Below are 13,438 nucleotides of genomic sequence, written 5' to 3' on the forward strand. Positions count from 1 at the left end.
CTTTAGCACTCTCAGACGTCGAGCTGAGCATACCTTTAACGTGACTTTTCTCCCCTAAGAAGTAGTAGGTAAAAAAAAGCACTAGCCGACTTAGACGTTGAGCTGAGCATACATTTTAATATGACTTTTCTCCTAAGAAGTAGTAGGTAAAAAGCATTAGCCGGCTCAGGAGCTGAGCATACCTTTTAACATGACTTTTCTCCCTCTAAGAAGTAGTAGGTAAAAAGTGGTAGCCGGCTTAGATGCCGAGCTGAGCATACCTTTTAACGTGACTTTTCTCCCCCTAAGAAGTAGTAGGTAAAAAAAAAGCACTAGCCGACTTAGACGTCGTGCTGAGCATACATTTTAATATGACTTTTCTCAACCTAAGAAGTAGTAGGTAAAAAGCATTAGCCGGCTCAGGAGCTGAGCATACCTTTTAACATGACTTTTCTCCCCCTAAGAAGTAGTAGGTAAAAAAAGCACTACCCGACTTAGACGTCGTGCTGAGCATACCTTTAACGTGACTTTTCTCCCCTAAGAAGTAGTAGGTAAAAAAAAGCACTAGCCGACTTAGACGTTGAGCTGAGCATACCTTTTAACGTGACTTTTCTCCCCCTAAGAAGTAGTAGGTAAAAAAAAGCACTAGCCGACTTAGACGTTGAGCTGAGCATACATTTTAATATGACTTTTCTCCTAAGAAGTAGTAGGTAAAAAGCATTAGCCGGCTCAGGAGCTGAGCATACCTTTTAACATGACTTTTCTCCCTCTAAGAAGTAGTAGGTAAAAAGTGGTAGCCGGCTTAGATGCCGAGCTGAGCATACCTTTAACGTGACTTTTCTCCCCCTAAGAAGTAGTAGGTAAAAAAAAAGCACTAGCCGACTTAGACGTCGAGCTGAGCATACATTTTAATATGACTTTTCTCCCCCTAAGAAGTAGTAGGTAAAAAGTGGTAGCCGGCTTAGATGCTGAGCTGAGCATTCCTTTTAACGTGACTTTTCTCCCCCTAAGAAGTAGTAGGTAAAAAAAGCACTACCGACTTAGACGTCGTGCTGAGCATACATTTTAATATGACTTTTCTCCCCCTAAGAAGTAGTAGGTAAAAAGTGGTAGCCGGCTTAGATGCCGAGCTGAGCATACCTTTTAACGTGACTTTTCTCCCCCTAAGAAGTAGTAGGTAAAAAAAAGCACTAGCCGACTTAGACGTCGAGCTGAGCATACCTTTTAATATGACTTTTCTCCCCCTAAGAAGTAGTAGGTAAAAAGTGGTAGCCGGCTTAGATGCTGAGCTGAGCATTCCTTTTAACGTGACTTTTTTCCCCCTAAGAAGTAGTAGGTAAAAAAAGCACTACCCGACTTAGACGTCGTGCTGAGCATACATTTTAATATGACTTTTCTCCCCTAAGAAGTAGTAGGTAAAAAGGGGTAGCCGGCTTAGATGCCGAGCTGAGCATTCCTTTTAACGTGACTTTTCTCCCCCTAAGAAGTAGTAGGTAAAAAAAAGCACTACCCGACTTAGACGTCGTGCTGAGCATACATTTTAATATGACTTTTCTCCCCCTAAGAAGTAGTAGGTAAAAAAAAGCACTACCGACTTAGACGTCGTGCTGAGCATACATTTTAATATGACTTTTCTCCCCTAAGAAGTAGTAGGTAAAAGTGGTAGCCGTCTTAGATGCCGAGCTGAGCATTCCTTTTAACGTGACTTTTCTCCCCCTAAGAAGTAGTAGGTAAAAAAAAAGCACTAGCCGACTTAGACGTTGAGCTGAGCATACATTTTAATATGACTTTTCTCCCCCTAAGAAGTAGTAGGTAAAAAAAAGCACTAGCCGACTTAGACGTCGTGCTGAGCATACATTTTAATATGACTTTTCTCCCCTAAGAAGTAGTAGGTAAAAAGTGGTAGCCGGCTTAGATGCCGAGCTGAGCATACCTTTTAACGTGACTTTTCTCCCCCTAAGAAGTAGTAGGTAAAAAAAAGCACTAGCCGACTTAGACGTTGAGCTGAGCATACATTTTAATATGACTTTTCTCCCCCTAAGAAGTAGTAGGTAAAAAAAAGCACTAGCCGACTTAGACGTCGAGCTGAGCATACCTTTTAACGACTTTTCTCCCCCTAAGAAGTAGTAGGTAAAAAAAAGCACTAGCCGACTTAGACGCCGAGCTGAGCATACTTTTAACGTGACTTTTCTCCCCCTAAGAGTAGTAGGTAAAAAGTTAGCCCTCAGACGCGAGCTGAGCATACCTTTTAACGTGACTTTTCTCCCCTAAGAAGTAGTAGGTAAAAAAAAGCACTAGCCGACTTAGACGTCGTGCTGAGCATACATTTTAATATGACTTTTCTCCCCTAAGAAGTAGTAGGTAAAAAGTGGTAGCCGGCTTAGATGCCGAGCTGAGCATTCCTTTTAACGTGACTTTTCTCCCCCTAAGAAGTAGTAGGTAAAAAAAAGCACTAGCCGACTTAGACGTTGAGCTGAGCATACATTTTAATATGACTTTTCTCCCCCTAAGAAGTAGTAGGTAAAAAAAAGCACTACCCGACTTAGACGTCGTGCTGAGCATACATTTTAATATGACTTTTCTCCCCTAAGAAGTAGTAGGTAAAAAGTGGTAGCCGTCTTAGATGCCGAGCTGAGCATTCCTTTTAACGTGACTTTTCTCCCCCTAAGAAGTAGTAGGTAAAAAAAAGCACTAGCCGACTTAGACGTTGAGCTGAGCATACATTTTAATATGACTTTTCTCCCCCTAAGAAGTAGTAGGTAAAAAAAAAGCACTAGCCGACTTAGACGCCGAGCTGAGCACTACATTTTATAACGTGACTTTTCTCCCCGCTAAGAAAGATAGTAGGCTAAAAAAAGCACTAGCCGACTTTAGAACGACCGAGATCTGAAGCAGGAACTTTTAACGGTGAATTTTTCTCCCACCTAAGTCGAAGTAGTAGGTTAAAAAGCAGTTAGCCATCTCAGACGGACGAGGCTGAGCATACCTTTAAACGCTGAACTTTTCTCTCCCATAAGAAGTAGTAGGTAAAAAAAAAGCCACTAGCCGACTTAGACGTCGTGACTGGAGCATACATTTTAATATGACTTTTCTCAACCCTAAGAAGTAGTAGGTAAAAAGCATTAAGCCGGCTCAGGAGCTGAGCATACCCTTTTAAACATGGACTTGTTCTCCCTCATAAGAAGATAGTAGGTTCAAAAAGATGGTAGCCCGGCTTATGCTGCCGAGGCTGAAGCATACCTTTTAACATGGACTTTTGCTCCCCCTAAGAAGTAGTAGGTAAAAAAAAGCACTAGCCGACTTAGACGTTGAGCTGAGCATACATTTTAATATGACTTTTCTTCCCCCTAAGAAGTAGTAGGTAAAAAAGCATAGCGGCTCAGGAGCGGAGCATACCTTTTAACATGACTTTTCTCCCTCTAAGAAGTAGTAGGTAAAAAGTGGGTAGCCGACTTAGACGTCGAGCTGAGCATACTTTTAAATGACTTTTCTCCTCCTAAGAAGTAGTAGGGTAAAAAAAAGCACTAGCCGACTTAGACGTCGAGCTGAGCATACCTTTTAACGTGACTTTTCTCCCCCTAAGAAGTAGTAGGTAAAAAAAAAGCACTAGCCGACTTAGACGTCGAGCTGAGCATTACCTTTTAACGTGACTTTTCTCCCCCTAAGAAGTAGTAGGTAAAAAAAGCACTAGCCGACTTAGACGTCGAGCTGAGCATACATTTTAATATGACTTTTCTCCCCCTAAGAGTAGTAGGTAAAAAAAAGCACTAGCCGACTTAGACGTCAGCGAGCATACATTTAACTGACTTTTTCTCCCCCTAAGAAGTAGTAGGTAAAAAAAAGCAGCTAGCCGACTTTAGACGTCGAGCTGAGCATAACATTTTAACGTGACTTTTCTCCCCCTAAGAAGTAGTAGGTAAAAAAAGCCACTAGCCGACTTAGACGTTGAGCTGAGCATACATTTTAATATGACTTTTCTCCCCCTAAGAAGTAGTAGGTAAAAAAAAGCACTACCCGACTTAGACGTCGTGCTGAGCATACATTTTAATATGACTTTTCTCCCCTAAGAAGTAGTAGGTAAAAAGTGGTAGCCGGCTTAGATGCCGAGCTGAGCATTCCTTTTAACGTGACTTTTCTCCCCCTAAGAAGTAGTAGGTAAAAAAAAAGCACTAGCCGACTTAGACGTTGAGCTGAGCATACATTTTAATATGACTTTTCTCCCCTTAAGAAGTAGTAGGTAAAAAAAAAGCACTAGCCGACTTAGACGTCGAGCTGAGCATTCCTTTTAACGTGGACTTTTTTCCCCCTAAGAAGTAGTAGGTAAAAAAAGCACTAGCCGACTTAGACGTCGAGCTGAGCATACCTTTTATATGACTTTTCTCCCCCTAAGAAGTAGTAGGTAAAAAGTGGTAGCCGGCTTAGATGCCGAGCTGAGCATACCTTTTAACGTGACTTTTCTCCCCCTAAGAAGTAGTAGGTAAAAAAAAGCACTAGCCGACTTAGACGTCGTGCTGAGCATACATTTTAATATGACTTTTCTCCCCCTAAGAAGTAGTAGGTAAAAAGTGGTAGCCGTCTTAGATGCCGAGCTGAGCATTCGTTTTAACGTGACTTTTCTCCCCCTAAGAAGTAGTAGGTAAAAAAAAGCACTAGCCGACTTAGACGTTGAGCTGAGCATACATTTTAATATGACTTTTCTCCCCTAAGAAGTAGTAGGTAAAAAAAAGCACTACCCGACTTAGACGTCGTGCTGAGCATACATTTTAATATGACTTTTCCTCCCCCTAAGAAGTAGTAGGTAAAAAGTGGTAGCCGTACTTAGATGCCGAGCTGAGCATACCTTTTAACGTGACTTTTTCTCCCTAAGAAGTAGTAGGTAAAAAAAAAGCACTAGCCGACTTAGACGTCGAGCTGAGCATACATTTTAATATGACTTTTTCTCCCCCTAAGAAGTAGTAGGTAAAAAGTGGTAGCCGGCTTAGATGTCTGAGCTGAGCATTCCTTTTAACGTGACTTTCTCCCCCCTAAGAAGTAGTAGGTAAAAAAAAGCACTAGCCGACTTAGACGCCGAGCTGAGCAGAACTTTAACGTGACTTTTCTCCCCCTAAGTAGTAGTAGGTAAAAAAGTGGTAGCCGGCTCAGATGCCGAGCTGAGCATACCTTTTAACTTGACTTTTCTCCCCCTAAGAAGTAGTAGGTAAAAAAAAAGCACTAGCCGACTTAGACGTCGTGCTGAGCATACATTTTAATATGACTTTTCTCAACCTAAGAAGTAGTAGGTAAAAAGCATTAGCCGGCTCAGGAGGCTGAAGCCATACCTTTTAACATGACTTTTCTCTCCACTCTAAGAAGTAGTGAGGTAAAAAAGTTGGTAGCCGGCTTAGCCTGCCGAGCTCGAGCATATCCTTCTTAACATGATTTTCTCCCCCTAAGAATTAAGTAAGGTTAAAAAAAAAGCCACTTAGCCGACTAGACGTCGAGCCTGAGCATACATTTTAATATGACTTTTCTCCCTAAGAAGTAGTAAGGTAAAAAAGCCACTAAGCCACTGGCTCAGGAGCCTGAGCATACCTTTTTAAACATGACTTTTCTCCCCTAGAATAGTAGGCCTAAAAAACAAGTGGTTAGCCAGCTAAGATGCCGAGCTGAAGCATTCCATTTTAAGTGACCTTTCTCCCTCCTAAGAAAGTAGTAGGTAAAAAAAAGCACCTAGCCGACTTAGACGTCGAGCTTGAGCATACATTTTAACGTGACTTTTCTCCCCTAAGAAGTAGTAGGTAAAAAGCACTATAGCCGACTTAGACGTTGAGCTGAGCATACATTTTAATATGACTTTTCTGCCCCTAAGAAGTAGTAGGTAAAAAAAAGCACTCGCCGACTTAGACGTTGAGCTGAGCATACATTTTAATATGACTTTTCTCCCTTAGAAGTAGTAGGTAAAAAGTGGTAGCCGGCTTAGATGCCGAGCTGAGCATACCTTATAACGTGACTTTTCTCTCCCTAAGAAGTAGTAGGTAAAAAATAAAGCACTAGCTGACTTAGACGTCGTAGCTGAGCATACATTTTAATATGACTTTTCTCCCCCTAAGAAGTAGTAGGTAAAAAGTGGTAGCCGGCTTAGATTCCGAGCTGAGCATTCCTTTTAACGTGACTTTTCTCCCCCTAAGAAGTAGTAGGTAAAAAAATGCACTAGCCGACTTAGACGTTGAGCTGAGCATACATTTTAATATGACTTTTCTCCCCCTAAGAAGTAGTAGGTAAAAAAAAGCACTACCCGACTTAGACGTCGTGCTGAGCATACATTTTAATATGACTTTTCTCAACCTAAGAAGTAGTAGGTAAAAAGCATTAGCCGGCTCAGGAGCTGAGCATACCTTTTAATATGACTTTTCTCCCTCTAAGAAGTAGAAGGTAAAAAGTGGTAGCCGGCTAAGATGCCGAGATGAGCATACCTTTTAACGTGACTTTTCTCCTCCTAAGAGTAGTAGGTATAAAAAAGCACTAGCCGACTTAGACATCGAGCTGAGCATACCTTTAACGTGACTTTTCTCCCCCTAAGAAGTAGTAGGTAAAAAAAAGCTCTAGCCAACTTAGACGTCGAGCTGAGCATACCTTTTAATGTGACTTTTCTCCCCCTAAGAAGTAGTACGTAAAAAAAAAGCACTAGCCGACTTAGACGTTGAGCTGAGCATACATTTTAATATGACTTTTCTCCCCTAAGAAGTAGTAGGTAAAAAGTGGTAGCCGGCTTAGATGCCGAGCTGAGCATACCTTTTAACGTGACTTTTCTCCCCCTAAGAAGTAGTAGGTAAAAAAAGCACTAGCCGACTTAGACACCGAGCTAAACAGAACTTTTAACGTGACTTTCCCCCCCCAAGTAGTAGTAGGTAAAAAGCATTAGCTATCTCAGACGACGAGCTGAGCATACCTTTAAACGTGACTTTTCTCTCCCTAAGAAGTAGTAGGTAAAAAGTGGTAGCCGGCTCAGATGCCGAGCTGAGCATAACTTTTAACGTGACTTTTCTCCCCCTAAGAAGTAGTAGGTAAAAAGCTTTAGCACTCTCAGACGTCGAGCTGAGCATACCATTTAACGTGACTTTTCTCCCCCTAAGAAGTAGTAGGTAAAAAAAAAACACTAGCCGACTTAGACGTCGTGCTGAGCATACATTTTAATATGACTTTTCTCAACCTAAGAAGTAGTAGGTAAAAAGCATTAGCCGGCTCAGGAGCTGAGCATACCTTTTAACATGACTTTTCTCCCTCTAAGAAGTAGTAGGTAAAAAGTGGTAGCCGGCTAAGATGCCGAGATGAGCATACCTTTTAACGTGACTTTTCTCCTCCTATGAAGTTGTAGGTAAAAAAAAGCACTAGCCGACTTAGACGTTGAGCTGAGCATACATTTTAATATGACTTTTCTCCCCCTAAGAAGTAGTAGGTAAAAAGTGGTAGCTGGCTTAGATGCCGAGCTCAGCATACCTTATAACGTGACTTTTCTCCCCCTAAGAAGTAGTAGGTAAAAAAAAGCACTAGCCGACTTAGACGTCGAGCTGATCATACCTTTTAATATGACTTTTCTCCCCCTAAGAAGTAGTAGGTAAAAAGTGGTAGCCGGCTTAGATGCTGAGCTGAGCATTCCTTTTAACGTGACTTTTCTCCCCCTAAGAAGTAGTAGGTGAAAAAAGCACTACCCGACTTTGACGTCGTGCTGAGCATACATTTTAATATGACTTTTCTCCCCCTAAGAAGTAGTAGGTAAAAAGTGGTAGCCGGCTTAGATGCCGAGCTGAGCATTCCTTTTAACGTGACTTTTCTCCCCCTAAGAAGTAGTAGGTAAAAAAAAGCACTAGCCGACTTAGACGTTGAGCTGAGCATACATTTTAATATGACTTTTCTCCCCCTAAGAAGTAGTAGGTAAAAAAAAGCACTACCCGACTTAGACGTCGTGCTGAGCATACATTTTAATACGACTTTTCTCCCCCTAAGAAGTAGTAGGTAAAAAGTGGTAGCCGTCTTAGATGCCGAGCTGAGCATTCCTTTTAACGTGACTTTTCTCCCCCTAAGAAGTAGTAGGTAAAAAAAAGCACTAGCCGAATTAGACGTTGAGCTGAGCATACATTTTAATATGACTTTTCTCCCCCTAAGAAGTAGTAGGTAAAAAGTGGTAGCCGGCTTAGATGCTGAGCTGAGCATTTCTTTTAACGTGACTTTTCTCCCCCTAAGAAGTAGTAGGTAAAAAAAAGCACTAGCCGACTTAGACGTTGAGCTGAGCATACATTTTAATATGACTTTTCTCCCCCTAAGAAGTAGTAGGTAAAAAAAAGCACTAGCCGACTTAGACGTTGAGCTGAGCATGCATTTTAATATGACTTTTCTCCCCCTAAGAAGTAGTAGGTAAAAAAAAGCACTAGCCGACTTAGACGTTGAGCTGAGCATACATTTTAATATGACTTTTCTCCCCCTAAGAAGTAGTAGGTAAAAAGTGGTAGCCGGCTTAGATGCCGAGCTGAGCATACCTTATAACGTGACTTTTCTCCCCCTAAGAAGTAGTAGGTAAAAAAAAGCACTAGCCGACTTAGACGTTGAGCTGAGCATACATTTTAATATGACTTTTCTCCCCCTAAGAAGTAGTAGGTAAAAAGTGGTAGCTGGCTTAGATGCCGAGCTGAGCATACCTTTTAACGTGACTTTTCTCCTCCTAAGAAGAAGTAGGTAAAAAAAAGCACTAGCCGACTTAGACGCCGAGCTGAGCAGAACTTTTAACGTGACTTTTCTCCCCCTAAGAGGTAGTAGGTAAAAAGTGGTAGCCGGCTCAGATGCCGAGCTGAGCATAACTTTTAACATGACTTTTCTCCCCCTCAGAAGTAGTAGGTAAAAAGCTTTAGCACTCTCAGACGTCGAGCTGAGCATACCTTTTAACGTGACTTTTCTCCCTCTAAGAAGTAGTAGGTAACAAAAAAGCACTAGCCGACTTAGACGTCGTGCTGAGCATACATTTTAATATGACTTTTCTCAACCTAAGAAGTAGTAGGTAAAAAGCATTAGCCGGCTCAGGAGCTGAGCATACCTTTTAACATGACTTTTCTCCCTCTAAGAAGTAGTAGGTAAAAAGTGGTAGCCGGCTTAGATGCCGAGCTGAGCGTACCTTTTAATGTGACTTTTCTCCCCCTAAGAAGTAGTAGGTAAAAAAAAGCTCTAGCCGACTTAGACGTTGAGCTGAGCATACATTTTAATATGACTTTTCTCAACCTAAGAAGTAGTTTGTAAAAAGCATTAGCTGGCTCAGGAGCTGAGCATACCTTTTAACATGACTTTTCTCCCTCTAAGAAGTAGTAGGTAAAAAGTGGTAGCCGGCTAAGATGCCGAGATGAGCATACCTTTTAACGTGACTTTTCTCCTCCTATGAAGTAGTAGGTAAAAAAAAGCACTAGCCGACTTAGACGTCGAGCTGAGCATACCTTTCAACGTGACTTTTCTCCCCCTAAGAAGTAGTAGGTAAAAAAAAAGCACTAGCCGACTTAGACGTCGTGCTGAGCATACATTTTAATATGACTTTTCTCCCCCTAAGAAGTAGTAGGTAAAAAGTGGTAGCCGGCTTAGATGCCGAGCTGAGCATACCTTTTAACATGACTTTTCTCTCCCTAAGAAGTAGTAGATAAAAAGCGCTTGCCGGCTCAGACGCCAAGCTGAGCATACCTTTTAACGTAACTTTTCTCAACCTAAGAAGTAGTAGGTAAAAAGCATTAGCCAGCTCAGGAGCTGAGCATACCTTTTAAGGTGACTTTTCTCCCACTAAGAAGTAGTAGGTAAAAAGCGATAGCCGGCTCAAATGCCAAGCTGAGCATACCTTTTAACTTGACTTTTCTATCCTTAAGAAGTAGTAGGTAAACAGTGCTAGCCGGCTCAGACGGCGAGCTGAGCATACCTTTTAACTTGACTTTTCCCCCCCTAAGTAGTAGTAGGTAAAAAGCGTTTGCCATCTCAGACGACGAGCTGAGCATACCTTTAATCATGACTTTTCTCTCCCTAAGAAGTAGTAGGTAAAAAGCGCTAGCAGGCTCAGACGCCGAGCTGAGCATACCTTTTAACGTGACTTTTCCCCCCCTACAAATTAGTATGTAAAAAGCGCTAGCAGGCTCACCCGCCGAGCTGAGCATAACTTTTAACGTGACTTTTCTTCCCCTAAGTAGTAGTAGGTAAAAAGCGTTAGCCGACTCAGACGCCAAGCTGAGCATACCTTTTAACATAACATTTCTCCCCCTAAGAAGTAGTAGGTAAAAAGCGCTAGTCGACTCAAACGCCAAGCCGAGCATACCTTTTAACATGACTTTTCTCCCCCTAAGAAGTTGTAGGTAAAAATCGTTAGACGGCTCAGACGCCAAGCTGAGCATACCTTTTAACATAACTTTTCTCCCCCTAAGAAGTAGTAGGTTAAAATCGTTATACGGCTCAGACGTCTAGCTGAGCATACCTTTTAACATAACTTTTCTCCCCCTAAGAAGTAGTAGGTTAAAATCGTTATACGGCTCAGACGCCTAGCTGAGCATACCTTTTAACGTGACTTTTCTCTCCCTAAGAAGTAGTAGGTAAAAAGTGGTAGCCGGCTCAGATGCCGAGCTGAGCATACCTTTTAACGTTACTTTTCTCCCCCTAAGAAGTAGTAGGTAAAAAAAAGCACTAGCCGACTTAGACGTGGAGCTGAGCATACATTTTAACGTGACTTTTCTCCCCCTAAGAAGTAGTAGGTAAAAAGCGCTAGCCGGCTCAGACGCCGAGCTGAGCATACCTTTAACATGACTTTTCTCCCCCCTAAGAAGTAGTAGGAAAAAATTGCTAGCCGGCTCAGACGCCGAGCTGAGCATACCTTTTAACGTTACTTTTCTCCCCCTAAGAAGTAGTAGGTAAAAAGCGCTAGCCGGCTCAGACGCCGAGCTGAGCATACGTTTTAACATGACTTTTCTCCCTCTAAGAAGTAGTAGGTAAAAAGCGCTAGCCGGGTCAGACGCCAAGTAGAGCATAGCTTTTTAGTGTGACTTTTCTCCCCCTAAGAAGTAGTAGGTATAAAGCTCTTGCCGGCTCAGACGCCAAGCTGAGCATAGCTTGTAATGTGCCTTTTCTCCCCCCTAAGAAGTAGTAGGTTAAAAGCTCTAGCGGGGTCCGACACTGAGCTGAGCATAGCTTTTAACGTGACTTTTCTCCCCCCTTAGAAGTTGTAGGTAAAAACGCTAGTTTAGTCAGACACCGAGCTGAGCATAGCTTTTAACGTTACTTTTCTCTCCCCCTAAGAAGTAGTAGGTAAAAATTGCTAGCCGGCTCAGACGCCGAGCTGAGCATACCTTTTAACGTTACTTTTCTCCCCCTAAGAAGTAGTAGGTAAAAAGCGCTAGCCGGCTCAGACGTCTAGCTGAGCATACTTTTTGACGTGACTTTTCTCTCCTTAAGAAGGTGCATGCAAAAAAGAGCTAAATGTCTCAAATGCCAAGCTGAACATGCATTTTTAATTTGACTTTTCTTTCTCTAAGAATGTGCACGCAAAAAGAGCTAAACCTCTCAAATTCCAATTTGAACATGCATTTTTAATTTGACTTCTCTCTTTCTATGAAGATGTAGTTAAAAAACGCTAACCAGCTCAAATGCTAAGTTGAACATGTATTTTTAGTTTTACTTTTCTCTTTCTAAGAATCTGCAGTTAAAAAACGCTAACCGGCTGAAATCAGGGCCGGAACTAGCGGTAGGCAGAGTAGACACGTGCCTTGGGCGCAAACTGGGGGGCGCATGGCACGTACCTGCTCTGTCGCCTACCTGCTCTGTCGCCTACCCCATGTCCGGTCCCGTCTCTCCCCAGCAGCCGCTTGAATCTTTATGCGTAAATGCGCTTCTGCGCATGTGTGCACGAGCACAGCCTTGCGCAGAAGCGCTTGAGCACAGTTTCACGCATGCGCAATTGAGCTCAATATCAGCTGGCGCCGTTGTCGGCGCGGCTCTGGCTGAAATGCTAAGTTGAACATACCTTTTAATTTCACTTTTCTCTTTCTAAGAAGGTGCAGGCATTAACCGGCTCAAATAGTAAGTTGAACATACCTTTTAATTTTACTTTTGAAATGAAATTTTTACATATGACACTCTGGCTACTACAATATAAACACCCGGCATGTGTATTATGTGCCATGAGACCCCCTAACAGTATGGAGACCATAGAAAACCATATATTTTCCGAAAGTACACATTCTGATTAATCTAAATTACATCTTTCTATTGCAAACTACCAAACAGCAAAGCTATGCTAAACATGCAAACCTAAAGAACTGTTATGATTTTTTTTATTTGCTTAGCTCGCCTCATCTGTGTCAGCATCCTACGTGGGTGGGCAGTCACTGATGATTTGTTTTTTTAGTATTTTTCATCTTTAGTATAGTTTGTTTGTATCTACTAATGATTGTATTTTAAAGGAAATAGCAGTTGAGGGTAAAAGAGCCATCAGGGCAGTTAACTCAAGAGAAAACGAAACGACTCAAGAGAACTAATCTCCCTTTAGAATTTCCCTCTGATGATATTGTTGGTATGATACTTTTTAAGAAAATTAAAATTGCAAAACATGAGCTCAACCAATAAGGACTGTGTTGAACATACTTTCAAATCCTTGACGGTTGCAGCATCGATTCTGCACCTTTTCCTTTCGCCCCAAGCACATACCTTCCATCCCCAAATAATACATACACACACCACTGGTTTGGAAAGAGATGGCCGCAGTTGTTTATTTTAACACAGTAATAATAATAAATAACATGTATAACATTTTAACCTTTTACTAACCGTTTGTATAACAAACCTTTAACCTTTATAACATTATGACCCCACCCGAGGGAAGGGGAATGTGGGTGGGGTGGCTGTACCCCAATTGTAAAGGTAGGTTCCTGTTCCATTCTCCCAAGCCCTAAACCGGGCTGCCTACATTCCCATGAGGACCCAGGTCTACCTTGCTACTTCCACTCACTTTGAAATACCCCCTTTTAACTTGCCCTGGGGGTCCTTGTAAAGGTACCCTCCGCCAACTGCGACATAAACCACCCATCTACGGGAGGGCGGGATGCTGCGTCCTGCTGCCTCCACGTCCCGGCGCCAAATGTAAGTATCCTCTCGCGAGCCCAGGGTCCCTCCAGCCAATCACCGCCTGTAATAGAAAAAAGGGGGTGTGCCGGCGCACTCCTACGCGCCGTCAAGGCCCTGCTACCCCTACCCGGGTTGTGGGGTCCCATTATTGAACTATTGTTTTCTGTGATATTTTTGTCACTGAACTGCTGCCTTAAAGGGGTTGTTCACCTTCCAGCACTTTTTCAGTTCAGTTGGTTACAGATAATTCACCAGAAATAAACACCACATAATAAATCTGACCCCAGGATTATTTCTTCAACAAAATACTTAGTTATGTAGAACACTGACGTAACTATTATTGCTGAGTTAC

The sequence above is a fragment of the Xenopus laevis genome, chromosome 5S (genome assembly GCF_017654675.1).
Source record: "Xenopus laevis strain J_2021 chromosome 5S, Xenopus_laevis_v10.1, whole genome shotgun sequence".
NCBI lineage: Eukaryota > Metazoa > Chordata > Amphibia > Anura > Pipidae > Xenopus > Xenopus laevis.